Below are 22980 nucleotides of genomic sequence, written 5' to 3'. Positions count from 1 at the left end.
TTGAAATATATAGGTACAGTCCAAACAAATATTGCCTCACGGCGCCCCTCTTTCCTGTCTACGGCGCACTAGAATGCCGCTGCTCACAGTTTGGGAACCCCTGCATTAGTGTAAACTTGAGTAGGTTTTATGTGCGCATTTAAAACAAGTTGCTTATAAAAAAAAATCCTTTATAATAAGCGTATTAAGTTAAATTAGTGACAATAAAAACGTAGTGAAAAGCATATTACAGGCCAGATGAAATTAATTGCCATAAAATAAGAGGTAACAAATACAAAAAGAAACAAAAAGGCATTATCGCGACCCTGCCAGGATTCGAACCTGGAATCTTCTGATCCGTAGTCAGACGCGTTATCCGTTGCGCCACAGGGCCAGTTGAGAAACAGGTCGAAATTATGGATTGGGTGCTGTATACAAGTAATGCTGAAGAAAATGTTTGTTTAGCATTGCATTAGCATTAAACAAAGAGAATTAATTCTATAAAGAAGTGGTTTTACTGTAATTAGAAGATTAAAAATAATTAAAAAATTATACAAAATTATGAGATGGTACTAAAGTTTATATGATACAAATGTTTTGTAACTAATTCTGCGTGTTGCCTCCCTGTCACACTTACGTACGAATTTACAAGTGCGACAGAGAGGCGACACGCCGAACGTGGTAGTCCCTACCTACTTACTTATTTTAGTTTATTAGTAATGGATTTATTATAGACTAAACAAGTAAACTACATATTTATTTATGTGTAGGTATTTTTTATTTTGACAATATTCAGTTCCATTAGTTTAGTTTAGTGTATCACGGTTTGAATAATATCCTTAATGAAGATGTAAGTTTCAATAGTTCCATGTAGGCGTGCATGTGGATACAAAAGGGTTGATTAGCGCCACGTGAGCGCGGTACTAATTAGCGAACACAGAGGTCGCGTGCTGGCGCGTGGCCTCGTTAGTGCGCGCGCCGCCCGCCAACCGAGTGGCGCCACTGGACTTCGTGTTTGTAATCGTAGAAACTTATGATCATTACGAAGAATTCAATTCAGTTTGTGATAAAGTGAGATTGTTGTTGTATTTCATACTAGTACATTTTAATAATATAATATATGTGGAATTACCTGGCTTCCCCTGATCTTGATCTACCAAAAATCGAAATATCTGTAATTAGATAGCTATTATGTATTACCAATTTGATAGACATTATAGATGGAGATCCATGTTCTTTGAATATCGATATTTGGCCCTTGAAATGAAATATAATGGAATTTAATAAGCAGGAATTTAACACTACAACCAGAGATGAGATAATAGAACAGACTGTAAAGTTGAATACAATTTAAAATTAATATGGTTATTTTAGCTTTGAATCGTGTTGTGAATCTCTGCGTCGTTTGTTTTATCACATACGAGTACTATCTAAGGAAAACCTTTCTTTGGAAGCAAAGAATAAATAAAGTGAAAATAATGTAGTAGGTACCTATGACAACAATTTATTGTCATAAAAAATTATAACTGTAACATAAGTGACTGTACATAATTTACAGTATTTTTTATTAGACAGGAAATGTAATAAAAATCTTATTTGTAGTCTGTTGGAATGAAGTAGGTAAGTATTTAAGTCTAATTTCCTAACATAACCTACTTAACTTTATAGTCCCAGTCAAAAAAAATATCCAAAATAAACTTTTCTCATCATTTCCACTTACAACAATATTTCATTTTTTACGATTTCCCTTGTCATATTAGCGGCGGCGAGCAATTTTTCATACTATAAAACTTTTCACGCAGGTCATTAGCGGCATAAACGAGTGTGACAAGGTTCTAGGCCATCAACGCGTCGTCGCCCGCGCTGCGGCGGTGTCCGCTGGCCGTACTTCCTTCGTAAAAATATCGTTTTATGATTCTTAATCAAGAATAACCCGCCACTTATGAGATGCTGACAGGAGGAATTTTCGCTCTCTGTTGCTTCAGAAGTGTTACGTTTTTTCTATTTTCTAAAATTATGAGAAATCCTCAAGTTAGTTGTCAAGTTGTCAACAAGGTTACAGATATAACACGCTTTCTCTAGGAATGTGCTCGAGTGGCTTGTGAAATGTGCGAAGTGCGAACAGCTCCGACCACTTGGACGTGACGACGACGGGCGCTCGAGTGTTTACAGGTTCGAAGAGGCTCAAAAACCACAAATAATGACTGAACTACTTGTAAAGTAAATTATCATAAATAAAATCCAAATCATTAATATTTAATTTATGTACATTGTTTGAGGGGTATTTTGTTCAGTTTTTTTAAGTTGCCGAATACGTCAGAAGATGTGATTTTATAACGTTTCAGAGACCGTTTCGTTTGTTCTCGTAGACATAGCGCCATAATAACTTGTAAAAATACATTTAAGGTAAGTATGTAGATATTATAATGGCCGGAGTTCATCTCGAATAGTACTAAACTGTGTAATATACGATTGGACAGTTAATGGACTCGTTATACCCTTAGTCTTGGAGAAATTATAATTAGTTGCTACCGGTCGTCTTTGATAGCGCTTAAATTTAAATAGCCTACCTTACCTATTGTCAACAATAAACCCGACCCGTCCTATGTCAGTTCCGTAATTACTCCGTAAGTTAAAGGTAAACATAAAAAAGAAGTTGTAGCTACAGTTTTTTAGAAGAGGCAAATAGGTGCGAGATGCGTGGGCCGCCTGTGGGAACCACAAACATGACTCAAGCCAAACAACCTTTATGGGAATACTAGTTGTCTTCTATTAGTACTACAGGTAAATATATGTACAATGACAAATATGATGTGTTTTTTTACTTAATATAAAAAAAATACTCGCATAAAGACGGCAGTCAATCTTTGCTTTTTAATCAGATTAACAATAAGCAAAAGTTCAATGTTAAGTAAATTATTAGGGATCATATCTTCCATATCTTTGTATATATTAAAGCCTTATAAATGATCTTTATTCGTCAACAATTTAATCGAAATCAATCCGAGCAAGATTCCTTTTCCCTTCGGCTTTTAGTTAGAGTTAACAGCATTATTTTCTTTTTAATACAGTTGCTCAAAAAGTGCTACTTTACGTAGCTGTTTAGCGTGCGGAAAGTTGGTTATCTCGAACTAGTGCTTTTTACTTTTCCAATTTTTTTAAATTTATACTTGTTCCAATTCACGACTACTTATTGATGAGTGTTAATATTAGTTTCCTTTAAACGTCGTAATCAGCATAAAAACCTACTGTTAATGTAAGAATGTGAAAAATATACATATTTCATATTTTAATACTTACCTCCTCATCATTATAACACGTTTATTTTTTAATATTGAATATTGAAAATTCCGTTCTTAATAAGTTGTCTGAATGGAACGGAATAGCTGCCAAACGCCCATAGATATAATATACTTAAAGACGACGTCTAAGCGAGCTGTCACTGTTACCACTTTGGTTTAGTGTACGATATTTTACTTATTTTTTCGCAACTGTATTAAAAAACGTCGTTCGATACACGTGCGGAAATGTCATTCTTCACTCGTCCCGAGTCTTGCCACTCGCCTGCGGCTCGTGCCAAGATATCTCGGTACTCGTGAAGTAATGACATACCTTCCGCACTAGCATCGAAATGTACTATTTCATGTTTCCTACCTACATTTTAAAATGTGTCTTGTCTTCCCCCGAATCATAGTTATTACACATTCCAAAGTGGCCGAATAGGCCGAATACCGAATAGTTGCCGAATATTCGTGGAATCTCTAATTATTACTTTAACCCAAAATTCATTGAAATAGGTAATTAAAAACTTAACAGTAAAATTGATTCGTTTGTTAACAGATATATAATTATTTCATCAAACATAATAATTATAGCTTAATAATTTAAGTAGTTGTAAGTACCTCCCCCCCTACGTCATTGCGTCATACTTTACCTAGACGTTACTGCTTGCGCATCTAGTTCCGTTTATTGGTGTAACGGTATTGAGGTAAATATAAATACCTAGTATCAGGCTCGCATCGACTCGCAATAAGGAAGCATATTGTAGGTGGCCTGCTCGAGCAGGTCATACGTAAAGCCTCGCATTACCGCGGCGGTGTCAACTCACTGGCGCCGGAATGGCGGAATTCTTACAACATGATACTCGTCATACGAGAAATTTGTTGACATGGAAAGATCGTGTTTGTTATTCGACCGCTGTATAATTTAACTGGTTAGCATTAGATATGATACCGTGGCCAATAAATGGAGCGTTCTAATTTAGCGCCCGTATTTATTAAGCTGTTGATGCCGGACTCATCATCCCTAATGCATGCATATGTCGTTGCTTCAGTGTTTCCGCCCTTAGTACTATGAATATTAATCCATTATATTTAGACATTCCTCCCCTCCCTTTTGTAAACTTTGAGGAGAGCTTGGCGAGGGGCGTCGGAGCATCGCGGAGTTCATCTGTAAATGGTTATAATATGTAGCTTGCACAATGTGTAGCGCCATATGGAGTATTAGATTGGGACACTAGGGACATGATGCGGGATTGGTTCCAACCGGCACAACTGGCTACATTTGCGTGCAAACGTTGTTTTAGCCATTTAGGAACAACTGTTTTTACTTTGAGCTTATGGCAACTGAACAAATGTTGTGTTTGACTGTGTAACGCTGACCAGTGAGTATATCTCAAGCTTGACATAATGTCCAATGATGAGGTTTGTGCAGTATTCTTCTAACTTAGTATCTACATATCTTTATTATTCTTTCATCAGTATTACTTTAACTTTGCAGGACATACTACTCCAACAAGCAGTCGAAGAAACAAAAGGTTGTCGTCATTATCTGAACATTAATTATTTTATCAGAATATTTTCTCAAAGTAAAACAGATCTGTGGTATTCCTACTGTACTTAAATTTTCAATAAGTACCTAATACAATTATATGATTACATTAGTATTAAATTTGTGCTTTATGCTCATGGGCACCTGCATACTGTACCTACATATTTCGATATCATAAAACATGTAAAATACACAAATAAAAAATTGGCAATAACAAAGAAAGTAGGTATGTAGAGGAAGGTACCAACATAAAAGTAATCTCGCAAGAAAATCCCATAAAAACTCGTTGCATCACCGAACAGTCTTTTCCCATTACGCCGTCCATCCATTCATATCGGGTGACTTAATCAAAACGTGCACTTGTCGAGCTGAGGGGCGAATATATTCATTTCGTCCGCAATATTTGTATATTAGAGGTCTCGGCTCGCTTCGCCCCCTCCGTCTGGTCCCCTCGCTTGACTCCGAAGCCTGAACTATTCACGATGTATTATCGCGACTGGCATCTCATCTCATCGTTGACTAACTAGACCTTCAGATTTTTAACAATTATGTGTAATCAAAGCTCAGATGTATACTGGTCTGAGGTCTGTCTATAAAGTGGCCGGTATTAGCAATGAATATTCGTAACAACCAAGCTCCTCCACTCCAGCCTCTACCACGGCAAGACCACGGCTAGTGAATGCGATCAAGATTACATCGAAATATCTCAGTAACGCATATAAGTAAGGATTTTAGTGCACCACATTAAGAAGCCACATTCTTCGACATCTTTAACCAGACGAGTATGCTCGTTACGTCCACATAAAATTAAATTAGTCACGATATTAACTTAATCGTGCATTTCCGTATAACTTAAACGAAATGTTTTGTAATGGAAACGGTGGATCGAACGTATTAAAATAGATATTTAGTTACAGTTTTATTACATACAAATATGCTGGGTATTGTGGGCATATGTAACCGTATTTTACGGGAAAAATTCCCTTCAGGTTTTTTGCCTTCAATCTGCGCTTTGTTTTATGCAAATATATTCCTGTATATACTACTAATATACGTACTAATAAAAAGTGTAGGTATACAGGGTGATTGGAAATTCGCCGTATTCCTTGAAAGGGGTTATTCTATGGGTCATTTGCAATGATTTAAGTCCAGTCAACCAGGGGTCAAAACAAGGGGGTTAGTTAGTTTGTGTCACCGAAGGCAAGGATGTGACCTCTACCCCAAGAAAATAAGATAAGATAAGGTAACGAAGACAAATAAAGCCCAAGAAGATACTAAAACGACATAAACAAACCGATTAAGGGACAAATAAAGCCCATGGAGATAATAAAGTGACACAAACAAACCGATTAATGGTCACGTCTTCCGCCTGCTCTGCTATTATTATTATTATTTTAAAAAGTTTAAGAGAAAATGACGACTCTCGTACTTTTTTAGAAAGCTGAGGAACTGAGGAACCCATTTCTGTATTTTGTACGCAAAGTGTCATACTTTTTTTTTTAAGTAATGCCTTAAAATGTTACAAAGTCTTGGGAAAATTACAAAAAATTGTGAATTCAAATCATTTTTTTTGGAAAATTTTGGAAAGTTATGGTAATTTTTTTTTATTTCACGTAATCAGTAGTTTATTGGCTATTAGATGAATGCTTTTTTTAATTCCAAATTTAAGTAATTTTTTCACAATTACCACTTTTTAGTCGAAAGGCGGGTTTTTTAAACAAAAAACTAAAAACTCAAATTACTTGAAAACCAATGAGTTTTGACCCCTGGTTGACTGGACTTAAATCATTGCAGATGACCCATAGAATAACCCCTTTCAAGGAATACGGCGAATTTCCAATCACCCTGTATATTAAGTGTCTGGACAGCCGGACAGGTCGGCTTAAGAATTACCCGGTTAGACTACTTCGAACGAAATCTCATAGTAGGGGTCTGAGAGTCCAAAGAAAAGCAGGGGGCGGCACGAAATCAATGAAACCTTAAATCCCTGGTACAGAGTCGTAATCCGGCGAGAAGTTACAGGGGTGCCAGTTGGCCGAGGCTAATGCGGTTTAGTGTTTCATTTCAAGCCGACATTGTGTTTTTATACACTGATAGTGTGTTGTCTTTGCGTTTAATCCCATTATGATAGTGGGGTTAAGCAGATTGAATGTGATAATTTATTTTGTTCTTTTATGTCCCCGAAGGTTACATACGTAAAGAATGGTAATAGTTAGGATAGCAATTTGTGAATAAAATTCTAAAATGTATTATACCTACCTATACTACCTACTTATATTCACAACCAGCAAGCTTGTACCTTGGAACATTCAGACACAAAATCCCATTGCACGTTACACATTTTCGTGAATCTGTCCCACTAAAAAATACATAATAAGAGTCGTGACGAATGCAAACTTCTTTTGATGTCGCAATTTATGAACATGAATTGTCCATTTATAGAACATGATTGGCGAATACTCGTTAGTCGTCGACGACCTCAGCCGTAGGCGGCGCACGTGCACTCCTTAATGAGACCCTGCCCTGTCCGTGCCGGCCATCTCCGCGATCAATACGTTGTTTATGTTGCACCACGAAACTGAGATCGGGACCTGCGTAATGTATTGGGATGCTGTTTGAATAAATATGAATAAAAAATAAATAATAGATTGATGAAGTTCGTCGGATGCGGAGGCATCCATACTAACACCAACTCTCTGGTTGTATACGATTATAATTGAACACTATAAAAAACTTTTACAAATAAATATCTAAAGTTTTAAGTACAATAAAAAAAAACATTTTTGAAATAAAAGCAAAAAGTTCGCAGTCGGTAGGATTCGAACCTACGCTCCCAGAGGGAATCTGATTTCTAGTCAGACGCCTTAACCGCTCGGCCACGACTGCTGATGACTGAGCGAACGAAAATATTATTTAGGTTATACGTGGTGTAATCAAATGTCTTATGGCAATTATTTTTGATAAAGACAATAGACTTCAAGACAAAATTAATTAGTTATGTAAATAGTATACACTGTATACACTATACAGTATACGTATAGTAAAATCGATTGTTTAATATGAGTACCTACGTCATGCGTACAATTTCAACTTCATACTGTAGTAGTAATATTGACCTAGTAAATACGAGTATGTAGGTATTTTGCTATAAAACAAATTTAATGGCGCATGAACTTCTCGTTTTGTGTGAAGTGCGGTTTTACGATTAGGTATGAACATGACATACGGAGGTAAACATGTTTAACTGCTAAAATTAATCTTCGGTCGTGACAACGCGGATACAGACAGAGTTAGCCGATCAAACTTTACTCACACATTTGACGCAATAACCTTAAAAAATAAGCCAACAATGTTGCTGTCTTCCGTTTACTTAAGGAATTTTGCTTAATGCGAGAGTAAGACGCAATGACATTAGACAGGTACCACGTACCCTAAGCTACTTATTGGCCGCGTTAAATATTAACCAAACCATTCAAAAATTACGCACATAGGACGTTCTTCTTCTTATACTTAGAATTTTTTAATTTACATACTTATGTTTAAAATGATATGTGACGTTCCACGGGAAAAGGTACCTTATGAGGGTTTCTAGTTTCGGAGATATTAAATGTTTTGTAAAGAGGTGAAAAAATGCTCAATTTTTTTTTATTGTGTGATCTGAAACCTTAATGCGTAACGTTTGTTTACCTGTTTTTATTTTTGTTATAAGTTAGTTATAAGCCTAGTAATGTCGTCTCAGAGTTTAGTAGAAAAGGTACCTTATGGAAAAAAGATTGAAAATTCCCAAAAAAACTAGTCAATACGGGAAAAGAAGTTTGGTAGAGAACTGTATTAGCATTCTGCAAAACTAATTTGATAATTTCAGTTCTGGTTGGGGCGCCTCGCAAATATTATAACCGTACATAGACCGACATCACAAATCCAAGTAGACTGCTATTATACCAAAGTTACTCTCGTCAAGTCTTTCTTAACTAGAATAATCTTCATTTGGTTTGGTCGCATGCAGTAAATCAGCCATTGGTTTGCTGAAAAATGCCAATACCCGACGCATTACCTTATGGAATATCTGAGGTCATTGAACCTCAATGCCGCTTATCTTCAATAGCAACCGAAATATTTTATTGATAAGAAATAGACGATTTATACCATCTTAACCCCAAAATATTATTAGTTTATCCTAACTGTTCCATCATCATCATGCCTCATCATGTAACTTGACCACAAGGTACCTTTTCATTACATACAAATTATTGGTCTTTTTTAAGATTATTATGACGAAGAACTAATTAAATTGGGGGCAGTTTAATGTAAATTAATATTTTCTATTCACAAAAGATAAACTATAATATGATTGATATTTTGTAGTGATGTATTATTAGATTTATTTCCATAAGGTACCTTTTCGTAAATGTATGGAGCAAATACTGTTATTGTTATGTAAGTTTAAAGTGGCATAAGGGGTTAAATATAGTATTTAGTTGGGGTTTTAGGATTTATTTCATTTGAATGACAGAATTTCTTTCATATGTGCTCAGAAAAATTGATTGTGTGTCACATTAAAAGTAAAAATATTCAATTTTGTGATTTTATATGAAAAAGTCAGAAAATAAATTTTCACCTCTAAATCGGTATTGTTTTTTGCTTAAACTGTCTGTCAGTGTCGTTTTCTAATAGATAAAATTTAAATTTTGAGAGCTCATTGCAATCAATCGTGAAAATGAAATAAAACTTTATTTTCAAGAGATTGGTTAGTATACACATAAATCAGTCGATATCAAAAGTTTCTATTTGCATTACAGAACAAGTCGCAATATTTTTTTAATCTCAGATATATAAGGCATTATTATTTGTAGTCAACTATGTAACTTACTTCAGGAACATAGTTTTTTAGGCGGCTAAACTTAAAACTTCTCTATCGTAAAGTTGCTCATTTCACAACATTATTTTCAAAAAATCATATCTCTGTAACTACGCAACCTAGAAGGTTGATCTTTTGTGTTATCGATAGCTTATTTATTGTAGATTACTGGGGTATGCATAACTCCATACCCGCCATAAGGTACCTTTGACCGTGGGACGTCACATATGTCATTTACTTTCCTTCAAATGCAATAAACTTATGCTTACTCCTATATGCGTAGATACACTATTATTTTTTTACTGCGCATAATATGTTATGTAATTAATAAGTAGGTTGTAAATATAACTTAGGTAATTAAAAGGGTAATCTACGGATTATTGAATGGATGAATAATGATGATAAGAATTGAGACGGCCTGGGCTGGGCTATCTATACCTATCTACCAGTCATTAATTAAATTGATGCAATATTGCATTTCGTGATTCATAAATTACAAATACTAGGTACATATTTGTAAGGTAAGGATGGTTGTTGTTTATTAGTGCGGAAGTACCTAAATTAGTGAGTAATCCCTATACTTAACGCGGCGAAAATACCTACTAACCGTAATGCAATTAAATATTTAATACTCAAAATCATCACTTAAAAAAAGTCAATTAATTCTACCAGCTAACTTGAGAAAATAACTTGCCAAGCGTTGTAAATAAAATGCAACTTTCTCGTCAGTTTTTGAAGATTGAAGAAAACCTCGTACCTAATAACGAGCTGGTGTGGTGAAAATAATGTTACCTCTACCTACAGTAATATATTTTCCTTTCTCTTGAATTATTTGCTTGACCTCTCAGCCTTTTGTTCAGCAGATGACGTGTTTATTATGCTAATTTGATAATTATGACTATAATATCTCTGTAACATATATCAAACAAAGAAATTATGCCGAAGTTATTTAAAAACCAAGGCGAGAATATATACCTGCACATAAGTGTACATGTGTACAAGACAGGTGCGGCATTATATGCAAATTAATGTTGACGAAAATGTAAGAATACCTAGTGCTGTGTCCCTCACACGTCGCATGAACTAAGCGCTCTATATTCGGAGCATTGTGAGGTAATTTACATTTCATTTGCTGCAAGTCGTAGGCTTCACAAATGTGCTGTGCGCGCCATTACAGGCGGTCCATAATAAGGCTAAATAATTTACGCATAGTTGTTATGAATTCTAGAGGTCAGCTTAAACAGGATTTACGTTAAATTCACGTATAAGGTGTTTTAAGTTAAAATAATGAGCGTGAGTGTCACGGCGGGTGAGTACGAGTATAAATTCTCGCCAGTTAATCCGTTTATCCGTTTTATAGCTCCGTTTGAAACGACGGACGGCGTTTATGCTTCCAGGTATTTAGCTCTATAATGCATATTCATACATTTAAGGAATGCATAAAAAGTAAATGAGGGTTTAAAGGTCTCACAAATAAAGCGACCCTGGTAGATCCAAAAGGTAAAATGTTCTTGTGGATGTCGAAACGTGTAGGTACTTACATCTTCCTTACAAACATGGTACATATTATAGTGACATACTTTCTACCTGTCCTAATTCGGACTAACATTCGCGCAATCAATTTCAATTTAAATGGTTTTCCAACGTCGCTTACGGATGGTTAGGGCAAAACTTTATTATGTATTTCACCTATACATAGCATATAGGTATAAATTAGGTAAGTATGTAACTAACTGTTTATGCATAATTATATTTGTACAACATTACACAATTTTCCCTGTACCTACTCCACAATGGAGAGATCCACAACAGGTTTACCGCACTATCGGCATTGTTAGTAATAAACAATGGGTTTTCCGTCACTCGGTGTCTTATACAAGTCTACCAAAGACTACACTACCAACTATTAACTACTTTATAGGTATTAGGTATTAGTAATGAAGCACTGGCGCGTGAAAATGTCTAACTCAAAACTAGGCCGTTATTCACAAGTTTAGCAAACTCTGTGCCACGTTGTAACGAATTACAGGGTCTAGTTTAAAAGCAATGTATTGGGCACATTGAATACAAACTCAAACTCAAAAGGTTTTCCTTCAATCGTGATCCGAACACATGCAACTGCAAACTAGTGTACAGGGCTCGGATGTGGCTGGTGGAATGGCTTTTTTAGGCTACGAAATATCAGAGAATTGTTATCTTCTGCATCTGAAGCAATAAATTTGGATAAGGCATTGAAATACTTTATTTTTGGACACCAGAAATGTATATTTTGTAAGTAGGTAACAGTGGCGGCGCGTCAAACATATCCATAGGCAAGCCGGGCCTAATTTGGCTTACATATTTCCTTTACAACTCTGCTCAAACGTCCAAAAACAGGCAAGCCGGTGGGAATCGGCTTTTATGGACGCGCCGCCACTGGTAGGTAAGTACTTCATTTTGATATATTTAATCGCCGGCGCAAAAAATGATAAATCCGCTCTTTCAGTGCTCTTTCATAATTCATACAGGTTTCGAGATCACTTAACGTTGGTGCGCGTAACCAAGTGCACAAGCTCGGTAAGCTGCAGGAATACAAAGTCTGGTAGTAGGTATGGTGTATTTATAAAAGATAATGCGGTTCTGCACACAATGCCGAGGTGACTGGGGCATCACTTCCGCTGCGCCTAACTGTATCGGAACGTGCATGAGCTCATAAATACACGCAATAACGTAACACTAACAACTCTAATAAAGATATTAAGGAAAAATATAGTCTCATTACTGAATCGTGTTAGATATAGTCCCAACAGCATTCTAAGAGAAATAGCTGATAGATTTGATTGTCCAATCCTAAAGCATTGGACCGAGCAAATCAAAAGTGTAGCGCAATTTATAATAATTATATACCTACTATGCTGTAGTAGTAGAGTAAATGTATATGTATGTGTATGTATGTGTGTATATGTATTACAAATTTAGCAGATCTTAAATGTCTAGGTATAAATACTAACACTAGATTAAGATATTTGTTTGTTTTACTAACACTCTATGGATACATTTGTTTGTCCGAAATATTAGTATTAAAGTATTTATGTCATGTATTTTTTTTTTCTAAAATTCTGTAAGGTCTGTAGACTACATTATTAGAGACATGGAGGCTTTGAGAAACGTATCATTTTATCGTTTCATTTTTATTAAAAAATATTAAATGGATCAGCACTTAAGCCCCGATTGAGTTACGTTTTCATAACAACAGCACAATGTTAACTCAATGCACTAAAATAAAGCATTAGCATAGCTCGTAGTAAAGCTGGGTAAACACAGGCCTCCAGGGAAATATGCGCGATGCCCTTTACACTCGTTCAATATTAAAGCGGGCGGGTTGCTCGCTACGGGCACTTTACTGACTTTCAAATATTCATTACACTTTCCAAATTACTACCAGTGACTGTGTGTGATCATAAAGTTTTATATTTAAACTCTCTATGCTATTAAAATTGAATTTTGATCGTATCATATGAAATGGTTTCTAGCAACAAAGAAGTTTTAATCAATAAATAGAAAATGTCGACAAGCTCGGCCGAATTTCACCTTCCCATACAAACGGACTTTCGTTCTTATTTTAAAACTACGCGTTGTTGTTACGCATATACAATGACATCAAGTAAATCTATTGTAAGTACATACAAAGTTTCAGAACAATCTAGCTAGTCGTTTTAAAATGAGAGCGTAACTAACGTTTGTATGGAGAACCGAGCTTGCTGCACACTCTTAATGGACTAAAATGGATTGAAAAAATATATGTAGGTACTCTCTGTAGTAGGTACCTGTAAAATCTCTGTAAAAATAACTATGTGCAAAACTACCCATATATAAAATAATCTACAAAAATGGATATACACGTAGTATACACGTAATTTTTGTTAAGTTGTGTGTTGACACGCGATATTAATCCGTGAAAACTTTTAGTCTTTATTTCAGAAGCGGTAAAATTAAAATTTAAGAAAGTAAATAATTGAAAGATAAAAATATTGGTGAAGAGATATACACAAATTGTAACTTAAGAGCCAACAGGAGTGGTCATTCCTCCATACAAACGTAGTCCTCGTTTTCCTCCGTGGTTTTTGAAGCTAGAGCAAAGATTTTTTCAACACAGATTAATATTGTCAATATCTGTGTCGGACCGTTTTGCTTTTTTTGATATTTTTGTTTTTTAAGGCGCTAGAGCCCTTCAAAAACGGCCAAAATGGCCTAATAGACTATGCCGCAATGAGAGGCGTGGTATTCAAAACTGATATCAATTAGCCAAAAAAGCAAAACGGTCCGACACAGATAATTTCATAATCATTTAGATTTCCAAATTTGGTTACGATTGGTTAAGTTTTGGGGGAGGAAAAAGAGGACTACGAAACCTCGATTTTTGTCATTTTTACGCAGGATTTTTCGCCTCAGCTGCAGTTGTCCCTATCGCACTAATTTTAGGGGCGGAGTCAAGTTTCTAAATACGTACACAGCCAGAAAAGTGATGGGCAATAGTCGACATTTAATGTCGATAATCTAGTGATGTAAGAAGTTATCGATAAACCGTCTTGTGTGAAAATATCTAGATCCTAAGATACAAGGGGTTTTGGGTTGAGAGTAGGGAACACATTTTTGTAGTTATGATATACAATCTATTATGAACTTTTTGATTCTAATATTTCAAATTAGAAATCAAAATCAAAAATATTTTATTGCATGGTTAAAATGGGTTAACAAATTTTTTAGGTACCTACAGGCACGCTTCGTAATTGTCGAGCAATTTAGGGTCCTAGCTGAATTGGTTGTTCCATACTTACTCGTGCTCTATGGAATGTCCAATTTAGCTAGAACCCTAAATGGCTCAACAATCACGGAGCGTGACAGTACTAATGATTCATGTTCTGTATATCCTGCCCTACAATGGCGTTAATATTTGGTTGTCATGTCTATACTTCGTTTTTAAGCATTATTGAAAAAAAAAAGTAAATACTAATATTAACCACTAAGTACATAACTATTACAAAAAAAGCTAAATAATTATACGATTGCATGCTTAAAAAAGACACGTCACCTTCACTCTAATGCTAAACAAACGAAGAATAAGAACTAACAGCGATAAGACCGCCTGTTGCTACCTTTATCTACATTGTAAATCGGTTTTAGGGTTCCGTACCCAAAGGGTAAAACACGGGACCCTATTACTAAGATTCCGCTGTCCGTCCGTCCGTCTGTCACCAGGCTGTATCTCACGAACCGTGATAGTAGAAATTTTGAAATTGACAGTTGAAATTTTCACAGATGATTTATTTCTGTTGCCGCTATAACAACAAATACTAAAAACAGGATAAAATAAAAATTTTAGTGGGGCCTCCCATACAACAAACGTGATTTTTGACCGAAGTTAAACAACGTCGGGCGGGGTCAGTACTTGGATGGGTGACCGTTTTTATAAATAATGGTACGGAACCCTTCGTGTGCGAGTCCGACTTGCACTTCGCCGGTTTTTTTTTAATTTGTTTTTATGTTTGTGGTGTAATAAAGAATATTTTAGAGTCAGACCAAGAAAAGTCTACAGCAATTTTGATAGCACACGCAGTGCAAGTGTTATTTATATGTCATAATTTCATAGAAGCGACGTTTGAAATAATACTTGCACTGCGTGTTCTATCAAAATCGCTATAGATTTTTCTTGGCCTAACTCTACTTTAAATTACAAAGTAAGGCCTAAATTATAAAATAAGGCCCATCAATGTTTTTTTTTTTGTGTTTATTAAACTTGATATTTTGTCTATAGTATTAGCGGACATGTCCTCAAAATTTAAACCCGCTTAAGAATCGGGCCTTATTTCGTGCATTATATACAATACTACCCATTTTTGTGTAGTCATTATTTATACTATAGAAGCATTGTTTGAGTAGCCAATTATTTAAACAGTATTTTTTTAAAGGGCAACAGTGGCAATATTTTAAGGTCTGGATAATAAGATACAGATCTTAATAAGGATATCAATGTAAGTGAATGTTACCATGACTACCAAACAAACAAATGTGATAGAATTTGCCAGCTGGCATTGTAACATTCAGACAGTTACCTATGTACCTAATCTGAAATATGAATAAATTAGTAATATTTTAAACAGGAAAGTAAACCGAATTTTGGCCTTTTGCTGGACACAATCACAATAGTAATTTGTTTTACAAGAGGGCAAAGTTTATCGCCACCGGTTGATGCATTTGCAGCACCAATGGTAGAAAATGCAAGCTCATCATCAACTGCATAATCGACGTTTGATATGACTATTGAATCCGAGCTTTTTGATCATGAATCATGATAAAACAAAATTTTAGAAGGTCGCAGAATAGTGGATTTAAAATATTTATTTTCTGTGATCTCAAATATCAGGCACGATCATACAAATTGTACATGTGCTGATCTTGCCTTTGTCATTGAAAGACGTAAGGGTTTACACAGAGAATATATATTTAAGTGTAATATGTGCAAAAAAAAGGAAACGATACACTCTGAAGACCCAAAAAGAAAATGTTAGTAAATACTGCTCCTCCCCATGGTTACTTGGTTCCTTATTCAACCTACCTGAAATTAAACGAGTAGGTTAGTAAATTATATCATTTTACATTATAAAGTTAAATGTTTAGGTATCTCAATCACTTACTCACTGGTGGACATGGACGCAAAATTTTTGCCCATCTACTTATACTATCTTATAAAAAATGAAATTTTGAAAGTTAGCACGCTTAAAGTTCGTTTTTAGGGTTCCGTACCTCAAAAGGAAAAAACGGAACCCTTATAGGATCACTCGTGCGTCTGTCTGTCTGTCCGTCTGTCACAGCCTATTTTCTCGGAAACTACTGGACCAATTAAGTTGAAATTTGGTACACATATGTAAATTAGTGACCTAAAGATGGAAATGTTTTTTTTATAATTTTAAAATACATAGGTTCGAAGTTATTTAAGAAAACAGCCAAAAAATGACCATTCACCCCCTTTTATCTCCGAAACTACTGGGTCTAAAATATTGAAAAATACACAAAATAGTTCTTTACCTATAGACGACAGGAAAACCTATTAGAAATGTGCAGTCAAGCGTGAGTCGGACTTATGTACGGAACCCTAGTTTTTGCATTAAGGTAACAGATTTTGACATGTCTTATTAAAAATTACCATTGAAAAATAAGTCATAGCAAATATGTTAGAATTATAAATCATATTAATCATATTAATGAGCAAGAGCACCCTAAACCGGCGAGCGTGTATGAGGAATGTTATGAATGTGAAGGAAGCGAAAGTGGTATGTCAGGATCGTAGCAAGTGGAAATCCGTGGTCTCTGTCTACCCCTCCTCTGGAAATAGGCGTGATTGTATGTATGTATGTATGTATGTATTAATCATATACTTTTTTATATTCTTTTGCTTTCATAAGTAATATAAACTAATTTTTGAAAGCGTTTTTCAATAATTATTAATAAAAAGACACGTCATGATTGTTTACCTTCTTTCTAATGCTAAAAAATAACGAACTATAATAACCGGGCCTTATTTGGTACAGAACCTTGATTTGATAGGTACATCGGATATTCTGGGCCCCTGAGTTTGTTACGTAAAGGACAAAATGATGACATGTGGTTAGAGCTGATACTGTTAAACTAGTGGTTCTGTGCGCTAAGTATAAAAAATAAGCTTCAGCGAACTCATTAAGCCTAGAAAAAACCCTACACCCTACTGCCACTTAAGTCAGTCTTGAGTCTTTGAATCAATTTCCGTAGTAGTACTACTACTACTAAGGTACTAGGAGGTAATAAGGCCTATAGTAGGTATAATAAGGCCTACCTGAAAAATAATGTTCTTACAACAGTGTAACCGTGTTAGTTATTTGAGTAACATTTATGTAAAGTGATACAATTAAAAGCTAACAGCAAACCAGTACATAAATTATATCTTATGTACTTCTTATGAATTACACTCTTATAAAGGTTTCGGCTAATTACGCTTAATTACTTGAATAAAGGTAGATGAATTGCGTGCGGTCCAATAGGTAACCACAACTCACGGAGTCCAAAACAATAAGCTGATCAGCAAAGTCAAGTAAACAAAGCCAAGTCACAGTAGTAGAAAGATTATCGAGTTCCGTAAACGTAAGCCGGGTCAAAAAATTCAATCGCAACACAGTAAGTAATAAGTGAACGCCTCGTGGCAGTAACGCACGAAAAATAACATTGCAAATTGTCGGCAATGAGGCGCGCGCGGGTGCAAGCGTACGCATCTGTGTGCGTGCATTACACACACACAAATACAGTCTCTCACGCCCCGTCAGAGCGACGGGTATATTCAGCTTGAAATCTCAAAATTGACTTTTAGCTCAGCTCCCGTTTCGTCTTAATAAGACATTTTGAGTGCAAAGTTGGCCCACTAAAGTCATATTGTAGTATGAATAATATATAAGTTGGTAGCGTGAAAGGTTAACGAGAGGCGAGTGACGTGCTCCAGCGCTATTACCTTCATTGTCATTCTTGTGACGGAGAATTGTTTGGAAATAGGCTATTAATCGAATAAAGCATAAATATAAATATCGTAGGTAATATCTTCGTATCGTAGTCGTAGCAATACCCACAATAAGTATTTGGTAATAGGTATACGTATCTGATCTGTAAACTGAGTGATGAGAACCGGAGCCCTATTTGTATTGTATTATTAAGTACCTATATCTTTTACTTTTAATATAATCCTGTTGTGCTACTTTATATGTACACATCTAAATGGTGATGCTTACTGTGTGGGCTAATCGGTGTCGTTGTACGCGCACTTGAAGTGTTTTTTGCGATTACTCGTATGATTTTACTGAGCCACCTGCCCGCAGTTGGCACCGTTAGGTATACATGGTATCGCGGAAAACATCAATAAACGTAACAATTTTCAATCTAATCCTTTGGAATTTTATATTAGGGACACGTACACCGACGCATGTATACCTACGTCTAATAAATTATCTACGTAATCTATATTTATATAATAGATAACTCAATTACTTTAATTTATACAAACTATTATTAAAATTATGTATAAACTAAATAAATTAAAACTATATAAAACTAATAAAATAAATAAATAACTTATATTTCGCGTTGTGGTTAATTTACCCTAAGTTTAGTGTGTAGGTACCATACGTTCAGAACGACAAGTTGTCATAATATTATGCAAGATTTTTTTCCGCTCAGAGTCAACTTGTATAAGTAGGGGAGACCGAGGTGAGTTGTGACAGAGGAGAGTTGTGACATCCTCGATTTTAAGGAATCTATTAACTAGAAACTAGGTCGCAACAGTGTGCGTTTGTTAGCTCGTAACTTGAACTAACAAACGCGCGCTATTGCGACCTAGTATGATATTCTTGAAAATCAATATCTTTCCAGAATTTATAGGAAATAAAGTTCATATAACATTAATAGGAGCTGCATTAATAAAGAAATGCTATCTTGATCATGCATTGCATAAGAGAGTTGAATATTGTTTAGTCCACGAATTGCGTGGCTATTGTTCGCCGCGGTTGCGTGCGGTCATCTTACAGCGGGCATTGTTATGCTTACAACCGCGGCGCCTAGTTACGCCTCTCGTTTATGTTGCTGTACTGTATGTACAAGGCTTTAGCAAACTAAAGTTACTGCTAGCCTCTGGTTTGGTGGATTTCATAATTCCATGGAACATGGGAAACAACAGTAAATCTATCAATTTGTAACTGAGCGTCGAAATTGTGTTGTAGATTTGCATTATGAGTGTTGTACCGTGAAAGTGACACCCCTTTGTCAATTTCAAAATGTAACTGTAACCGCTCACAATCCGACGGACCATACCTACGCTTGTTTGTTACTACCTAATATATACCTAATAAAAATTCGAGTGCGTGCGTGACGTACTACGCAGGGTGAAGTGTTCTATATGTACTTATTTAATTTGGATTTGACTTATAATAAAGCAAAGAAGGAACCCAAAAAGTAAGGTCCATTACGTCATCCGATGCGAACAGTGAAATGCGACAGATTGGACAGTATTTATTATTTATACGCAACTGAAAGCTTTATTACGACGTTTTAAGATGTAAATAGGTACAGCAAGGATTTTATTCACCATGTATACCGGGTGTGGCCTGTAACATGAGCAAAAAATTAAACTGTAGGCTGTACTCTTCATATTGACCAACATTTGTTCAGCGACTTTTAAAAATAACTTGGGGTTTGATTTTTAATACACTTTAAAGTTTATTCTAAGACGCAATGTATTGCGAATTTTGTTATGTTTCAGGCGTGACAAGCAACGTCAATCACATGCGTGCGATGTGCGAATCAACGGCGTGGCGTGGGCGTCCATTGAAAATAATATTTATTTTGTATGAAAAATAGGGAGTCTAAATACTTCATAATTTTTAAAAGTTGTACAACAAAAGTGTCACCGTTTGAGGAGTACAATCTATGTTTTAATTATTTGCTCGTGTTACAGGCCAGACTGTGTATACATCAAGTAAACAATCTTTTATTAATGGATTAACCAGAACCGTTAGTGATATGATATCGTAGTGCTTCTAAGATAGCGGTCTGGCGTGTCAGGTGCCGCAGGTGTTTGCACTTGCCGGTGTGAGCGCACTAAACTGATAGTGCTGATAGCTGATACCGATAGCTACGCTTAGCTGCCCCATAAACCTTTACATTACCGTGTTATCATACAACTTACAAATTAGATAGATTAGGTACTTACTTAGGTACTTTACGAAAACCAACCACCATACGTTCATAACTTTGTGTTTTCCCCCGACCTTGATGATTCCAAAACTTACACAAAATGAATGTATGTCACTCTCTGTTTATCTGAAAGTCACAAGATGAAGGAATGCTTTTAGTTACTGAAATATACATTTTTCAGTTTCTATTTGTAGCAAAAATTGCAGGCCAAGCAGCTTGTCTAATTTTGTAGTTGTTAGTTTCGTCATAGTTAGCGACTTTTAACATTACTTGTTGGCTCCACGTAGAAGGTCAACGCTGAACTAACAAAGTAAAATAAACACATCGCTTGGGTAGATGCCGAGTAAACATGACTACATACATAACGTCGCGTCAGGTAACACGAACGTGCACGAAATCGCAAGTAGGATTACTGTCCTCTGGAAAGCAGCACAAAATGACATTATAAACACAAGAACGGATTTTTAAAAGTAAGTAAGTAAGTATTTTTTAATGTTTGCACAAAATATGTGTAGAGGATAAAATAAAATAAACTCAAAGAATAACTTGACAACTTTTTCCATTGGGTGAGTTGACGGTGTAACTAGTAAAAGTTTTTTTCCAGAACGCATGAAGATATAAAGTTAATATTATACCTACATCAAAATTTCAGAATGCTGCTCCTGCTAAAGCTGTGAAAAAATCAAATACCTACGAGCTATATTGTTTTCAATTTCAGAGCCCGAATCTCTATATTCAGTTAAAAAATTGAGTAGGTATACCGTTGAAATTAAACATTAAATTAGGAAAGAATGAGTAGGTATTTTAGTACACAGTAGGCACAAGTAAAGGGGAAAAAAGATGTTCAATTGTATACATTGTTATATAACAATGTTATAGTTGCAGCCGGTATGGTAGCCATTATGTCGGTGGATGGGGTTGTCCCCATTCACCGATTGCAGTTGTCTGCAAGGTTAAGTTTTTACCTTAATCATAGGTAGGTACTATTCGTATTTGTGAAATTCAGAAAGGCTATTCCTTTTTGTAAAACTACTATTCGTTGCATCACTTCTTTTATCCCTTAGTACCGAGTCCGTTACAAAGTATGTACCTATATTATAACCTTTGTAGCGTGTTTAATTATTTTTACATTATACAGACTAACAATTTTTAATAATATTTTTCCATAAGTGCTCGTATTATAGTTTCGGTTTAACTGCTGAATAGAGGGAAATTTACATAGGAAGGCAGAGCAGGCCCTTCAGCATAGTCACGCATTTCTAGGGTTTCTGGTTTCTCGACCTTTTTTATTTCTCGAGGCACGGGAATTCTCGACCACGATTTCTCGAGTTTCTCGAGTATCTCGAGAAATTTTGAAAGTTTAAAAAACACTGTTTTTGTGTTTTTTTTTTTGCTTTATTGCAACCGTAGGTTAGATCAAAAATCTACTACAAATGATCAAAAATTTACTACAAATGATCAAAAATTCAACACCAACTAGGGATTGCAAATATTCGAAACTTTCAGGTATTCGAATATTCGACTTTTTCTGACGACATATTTGAATAATTATTCGAATATTATAAAAAATAAGAAAAAGAACGAGAAATCGGTTTATTATCGTTTTATTCAAAAGCTTTTTTTACATATTGCTAAAACTAAAGATATTTTGCAGAAATCCACTTAATTAGATTTTATCATTCTACTATGAGATGGGCATCTCATTTATAAAAACAAGTAAAACGCCAAAAAAAACAATACACTCTTTTTGTTTGGGCAGTCGTGTAATAAGACGTATTCAATATTTCTAGATAAAACTTTTATTATAAATGCGTCGTTGCGTGATATAATATAACTTTAACCATCCAAACACCTAGGTATGTAAGATATTTTTTTAGTAGGCCTGTAAAAGAGCCTTTAATTCCATTGTATTTTGAATCTTTATTGACTTTATTTGTTTTGGCAAGTTTTTATTCCTAATGGTCGACTTAATTATATAATATTGGAATATTTAAGGGAAAAAGTTAGTTGACTACTGGGTGGATTATTCGTCAGCTAAAGGTGCATAGTTAGATTAACTAGTTGGGCAGGTTTGGTATGATCAAATTTGAGAATTGCGATAAGTCCGGGCAAGGGCGGCCGAATATTCGAATATCAAAACAGGTCGAATATTCGACAAATTCGAATATTCGAATTGCAAGGCCTAACACCAACAAGATAAACTATAGGTGCAGGCGTGCGCGCCGGCGCGGCGATGTGATTTGCTATAGTGTATTTCATTAGTTAATTTTATTTAACAAATTGTATACAAATCACAATATAGTATTTTATTAGGCAATTAATTTAACTCGATGTGACAAACTTACAGAAGTTTTACTACGAAATATTAATACTTACTCAACGTAACAATGAAGCTGGCAAAATTGTGCTATTTTACTAATAGGATAATACCTATATCGAGATGATTAGATTTGTCAAAAGTAATCTAGTTTTGTAATATTTGTTATTAAATGGCCCCATACTTCGTTTTTTTAGCATTATAAAGATGATAAGCGATCTTGACGTCTCTTTTTATTGAAAAACTTATG

General features: G+C 35.3%; 1 protein-coding gene and 2 non-coding genes across 3 annotated transcripts in view; 1 reads left to right on the top strand and 2 right to left on the bottom strand.

Annotated features, from left to right (window-relative positions):
• Nucleotides 1-19266, top strand: part of LOC134795419 (uncharacterized) — a 217164-nt gene extending 197898 nt beyond the window's left edge. Inside the window, exon 8 of the mRNA XM_063767258.1 lies at nucleotides 19147-19266. The gene's annotated coding sequence lies outside the window, so the exon portion shown is untranslated. The remainder of the gene's footprint in view (nucleotides 1-19146) is intronic.
• Nucleotides 301-373, bottom strand: Trnar-acg (transfer RNA arginine (anticodon ACG)). Its single transcript has one exon. It is a non-coding gene; the product is annotated as a tRNA-Arg (tRNA).
• Nucleotides 7614-7695, bottom strand: Trnas-aga (transfer RNA serine (anticodon AGA)). The gene has a single exon. It is a non-coding gene; the product is annotated as a tRNA-Ser (tRNA).
• Nucleotides 19267-22980: the final 3714 nt, after the last annotated feature.

The sequence above is a fragment of the Cydia splendana genome, chromosome 12 (genome assembly GCF_910591565.1).
Source record: "Cydia splendana chromosome 12, ilCydSple1.2, whole genome shotgun sequence".
Lineage (NCBI taxonomy): Eukaryota > Metazoa > Arthropoda > Insecta > Lepidoptera > Tortricidae > Cydia > Cydia splendana.
This window is presented reverse-complemented; position numbering and strand designations above follow the sequence as displayed.